This window comes from Emydura macquarii, unplaced genomic scaffold, assembly GCF_026122565.2.
Source record: "Emydura macquarii macquarii isolate MOO-44397 ecotype Brisbane River unplaced genomic scaffold, CSIRO-AGI_Emac_v2 contig_1253, whole genome shotgun sequence".
NCBI lineage: Eukaryota > Metazoa > Chordata > Testudines > Chelidae > Emydura > Emydura macquarii.
Genome location: NW_027131390.1, coordinates 93,217,072 through 93,223,071, shown reverse-complemented (window position 1 = coordinate 93,223,071; position 6,000 = coordinate 93,217,072).

The window sequence follows — 6,000 nt, the reverse complement described above, 5'->3', positions numbered from 1 at the left end:
TTAGTTACACAACTTGGCTTCTGTTTGCAGTAAATGGACTTTAGTTTGGAAAGGGAATTCATTATTTTTAAGTGTTTGCGTTGGTAGATTTCATTGCACTCTGTAACCTAGCTAATCTTGGTTTTTGAGCCTTCAAAAGGAAGGCTTAACATAAATGAGTCCTATTTTAGAAATGAAACTCATGCAATGATTTAGACCTGTTTTGAGGTGGAAATAATGAAGAGAATTCAGATATGTAAACACATGCATCAAACCATTCAGCTTTTTTATCAGCTGATGTTAATGGTGAAATACTTTTTGTATCTTGTTGCTGAAAATATTTTTTGCATTTCAGCACATCAAGTTACAATAAAGTTGTTACTTAAACAGCTTGTATTTTCTTTGGGATTTGGATCTCACTGTAGTTACTTATGCCTCATCTCATGAGATATGAGTATTTTAATACACCATAAGACAATTCAGAAATTTAAAATAGTGTAGAGTGTTGTTGCCCCCATAAGTGGTGGCTCTTCCAGGAGAGAGCATATTGTAACTTTGCTCCACAATCTTCACTGGCTTTTGATTAGGTTTCAGGCTGGCATTTAAATATCTTGACCTATAAAACTCTAAATATTTTGAGACCTGGCTACCTGAGAGACAACCTTGTCTCCATGCAATACCTCCAGAGTGGTGATCATTAGAGAGGTGCCCAACCTAAAATCCTTTGGTTTAAAAATGAAGGGGTAGTGGAGGCTCTATAAAATATCCTTGTGTGTCTTCCATTTCCACCACATTCCCACAGAATCAAGGCCTTAAAAGGATCCTACAAGACTAATTTTCTTGGGCTTTCAATGAATGGGTGGGTATAGATCTATGATGGCCAGATATGCTGGGGACATTATTAACATCTGTTTCAAGAAAATAGGATTTGGGTTTGACCTGTATTGATTGCTTCTTAATTTAATGTATTTGTAGATATTTTGTATCCTGATTTTTTTAATAATTTCAAAAATGCTTAGAACCATTTGCATTGCTCATTTTAAAGAAAATAAATCACTTTGGATTTGGAGGAAAACATAACACTTTAAGAAGCTAGGCTTTCAGAAATGGGCACTATCAAGGTAAGTTACTACATTAAATAACAGTGAGCAAAAGGTAATATTGATTGTTGCAACAAAAAGAAATACCTATGTAGCAATGCGTAAGCAACTTAAAATTCATGTTTTTCTGACACTGGTCAGCACTGAAGATCCTTTTCACCCCCTTTGCCCATGACTAGGGTCTTAAGCAGCTACCTCACTCGGGAGTCAGCCTAGTTAGTGAGCTCATTTAAGTTCCTTCTTTCTGAGGTCCATGCCAACAGTTCATAACAATGTCCCCATCCAGTTAACTTCCAATCAAGTCTTATTGGCCTAGCACAGAAAACAAATCTAAAATGAAATTTAGCTTATACTATGCAGGTCACTACAAAAAAACATTTTTTTAAGTAGGCACTAAATTTTGTTACAGGATGTTAAAGAAAACGCTTTCTTCTGGCGAAGTCCTCTGACTCGACTTGCTTGACACATTTGTGTTTTTATCAAGGAGTACCTTATAAGTCATCTTTCCTTCTGTGAAGGTGAAGCATTTAGCTTGCCATGTCACAATAATTCCTTGCTTTGTGCGGCTTACTAGATTTAAATTGGCGTTGAGACAAAATTATTTTTTTCCTGCACTAAAGTCTAGTGAGTCACTTCCTGTTCCCATATGAGGAAGCTGGTGGACACATCTAATAGAGCTTTTCTTTACTCCCACCAAATACTTCAGATCATAAGTATTCTACAGTAAAGATATACCAAGATCTTATCTCAGCTAAAGTCTTATTAGCAACATTTATTGTCTTCAGCAAATTTTGGAGGATTGTTTACTTGTTTCAACATGTATATTTCAACTTTATTTTTATTGTTTTGAGAGAAAATTGAATAGTAAATCTTGATGGGGCTGGTAGGATAAGTCATTGAAATATAAGGTACTTTTTCCCTATTATACAGAATACCAAGCATGCAACAGTTTAGACAATCGGTTAGAGGTGGGAAGTGCCAGTTCATACAACATGTCTTAGTGCTATTTCCCTATATTTTATAACTTACTCTTGTAGTTATTTAATAGCTATATTAGCTACATTGCTAATGTTGATTTGCTACATTGCTAAAATGTTGATTTGTTTTTAGATCTTAATGGAACTTATTGTAGCCTTTATTTTAAATCAAATATACAGTGCACTCACTTATGCTCTTCATGGAAAAAATTAACCGTTTAACTTTGGAGTTTTCTATCTCTCTGTCTGAACTTCCATTACAAATGATGGAGTTGTTTGCAATGAATGTCACAAGGTTATTGCACACTTAAATTCCAATACAAATATTATTTAATGAGTTTATTTATAACTGATTGTATTAATGATACAACTGACTATTTGCATCATGCAGAAATTAATTTTCACTTAAAATTATGATTGTACAGAAATTGAGGAGACATTGGTAATTACTGCACAAATTGTACCACATTTCTTAGACGACTTATCTTGCTGTAGGCTCTTTTGTAATTTTCCACTGTCTACCTTAAGTAGCTTGTTTTATTGTTTGCATCATCTATTTTGAAGATTCTTCTGCTCGAGAAAGCTGGAAGAAATATAAGCCACAGAAATGGACTGAAGTACTTCAGAAATCTATGATGCCAGGGACTTCCTTTTCTACTACTACCACAAAAGACAGATTCTGCTGACAGTATTCGTGAGTGTTCTAGAAAAGAAGAGATGGCATTCCAACTACATGCAAAAAAGTTATCTCAATCCAATATTTTAAGTTGATAGTTTTGTATGAAGCCATGTTTTCAGTTCTGCACAATTAGGGTTCCAAATTTTGGTTGGATGTATTCCTGAAGGTTTCATCACGTGACAATCTTTAATTAAAGGTTAATCTTTAATTCCTGGAGACTCCTGGACAATTGATAATCCTATGCACAATGTGCCATGACTTTTTCATTACTTAACTTGTCTGTCACTTAAATATTTATTTTGTAATTAGGAACTCTGGGGGGGAGAAGGAGGAGGAAACAAGACTGCATAATTTGTTTGGCTTGGCTTTATAGAAAGAGTACAAAGGCTTTTTTATTTTGAGTCAGTATTAAATTATTCCAGTGCTGATTAGGTTAGTATCCTTTAAAATACATTAAAAATGCTGTGGAGTAAAGAGGATTTAACTTGCTGTGAAAGATTCTATTCCAAAATAAGGTGTCAGGGCCTGATGCTGGTATTTGTGATTTGGATTCTTGCTAGACTTTTGGAACACAGTGATACAAACCATTTTTATATAGCTAATATATTGTAATAAACGATTAATTGTAATCTGGCACCAACTTTTCTGAATGCTGGCAGTCAATTAAGTCAGTGGCAGTTTAAGTATGTTACTGCTTTTTCTTATTGGTTCTTGCAGATTCAACACTGCTATAAGTGTGTGAGCTGGATTCTGTTTTGGGTTGTGAATCATCAACAAAATGGTTGGATTGTTTTATCAGAATTTACTTATTACTAGTGATGAAGAGAGAGCCAAAAAAGAACAGTTTAACTTTTAATTTGCTGTCCCAGCAGTTAGGGAAGCTCATTCTGAGGAAGTCCTTGAAAGACAAATATAGTGGTTGCTATGGCCATAATCCTACAAAAACATATGCACGTGTTTAACTTTATGCACTGAGAGTAGTCCCAGGGAAGTAAAGTTAAGCTAATATATAACTCTCGGAGAATATGGACCTATACCATTTTTAGTCATTCTTCAAAGAGTAACTATAACGTCAGAGTAGTTTAAAATTTGATCAGTTATTTTACTATCTGACATGACTTCATCATTGTTCAGTTGTTTTTAAATTTCAATTGTTGAATAATTTTTAGGCTCTCAGAAACAAATAGCTGATAGCTCTGTCAGGACTGTAATAGTACAGGCAGATAGTGTGCAAGTTTCCATGCAAAATCTTTCCTCCTGCTATATCTGAAAACTTTCCTAAGGTCACAGTAAGTCAGTGGCAGAGCTGGGAGTAACACTTCTGTGTCCCAATGTAGCACCCTGTGGCCTGGAGCTTGTCGTTTTTTCCTTGTGTGTATTTACCTAGGTGAATACTCTGTATCTTCATTGGTAAATGTTTTGCAATACAGTGCCACTCACTGGAGTTGACTGATAACTATTAATGATTAATAATGCATTTTAGAAGTGTTTGCCAAGACTGATATGTTTAAGATGCCAAGCTGCCTTGACAAATAAAAGTTGCTGGGAGCCAGGATATTTTTACCTTTTTCCCAAGTAAATGATTTTGACTTTTAAAATGGTAATTCTGAAAGGTTCAATATTAATTTGTATGTATTATGTGTACATAATTTTCCAACCCAGTTCTGCTATATTTATTAGACCTTGAAATTCAAAAACAAATTACCTGCCACTGAAGCATGCCGTTTAAGTGCCTGCCCACAGCAGGCAACAAGAACTAGTCTGTAGCATTGTTGTGCCACTACTACCCTAACCCCACCAAATTAAGATCTGAGTGATGTTTTCCAGACATAGGATACACTGGGTTGTAGAAAGTAGGATGTACATTAAATTGTGCTTATCTTATGTTATCTGTATGGCTTCACACACAGATAGAAGCCAGAAGGAAATAACCTCTGAGGAAGGGATGGAAAGTATTGAGGCTCAATCCTGCATTTAGCCTACTATGCATTATGCTGGCTCAAACTTGCTGTTAAAGCCAGCACAGCCAACCATAAGAGGATCACCCAAGTGCAGGGGGGCTCTTCCAGTGGAATATGACTGGCATGGTGGCTCCCCTTATTCCTTTGCCTGCTATTGACATAAGGGCCCACAGCCAAAAGAAAGGGAATGTGACCAGGGGGTGTGTCTACACTTAAATCCCTGGCTGCTGTCACTGCTCCTCAAGGCTCATTGACATCTAATGTAATTTAGAGTAGACCTCTTGGATTGTGCTGTGTTTTTCTTGGCTGCCGCCAGTGATCTGGACCTAAATGTATATAGAGCTTGGCTAAGCTATCATAGGAGGATAGGGAGAAGATACAAACGCCAGAGAAGTGGGAGAAGAACTTTGGGTGGTCCAAGCATATGTAAATAGGAGAATTGGAATGAAAGTCCAAAATAAATTCTAGGCTCAACATAAACAAGTATTACCAGTCTGTGAACTGCTGTGAAGGGATAGGATAGATCTAAAAATTCTACTCTCCTTCCTCCTTCCTCTTAAAATACTTTCATATCATCACCATCACTCTTACAACATTGGATGAGGCTGCCATCAGATCAGTCACCAATCCTTAATTATTGTTTAATAAAACACTCCGATCCCATGCCAGGAAATGAGTATGCTGCCTTTGCAGATTAGAATCTCTGCCAATTCAGGCAAAAGGCTGAGACCAGCGCTCCAAAAGACCATTAATGACACTTGAAACAGTTTAAACTGCCAAATGAGCTGCTTCAGTGATTATGTTCTTGGGTTCCATTTTGGTGGTGGTGTTAACATTTGCTGATCTGACTGTGGAGCCATTTTAGTTGGTTATAATTGTTAGTGCTGATTTTGAAGTCCTATAGTGAGATGTTCTCAGAACTGTCTAATAATTATATGCCTGGACATGCTTCTAAACTAATTTTCTTCTTCGAGTGCTTGCTCATGTCCATTCTACTATAGGTGTGTACATGCCTCCATGCAAGGTTACCCAGAACTTTTTTGCCCTTAGCAGATCCCATACGGCCGGCTCTGGCGCCCGCTGGAGCTCCATGCACATGCCGCGGTATATGAGGTTCTGCCGGCCCTACGCCCCCTCAGTTCCTTCTTTCCCGCCCGTGATGGTTGCTGGAACTAGCCTTGCTCTCAGCAAGTACTATTTCCCTTGTTTGGACTTGTTTGATATTCTAAGTTAGTTTTAATTAGTAGTAAAGTGTTAAGAGTAGTTAGAGATAAGGCAAGTCCCTGCGGGGACTTAGAGCGGCC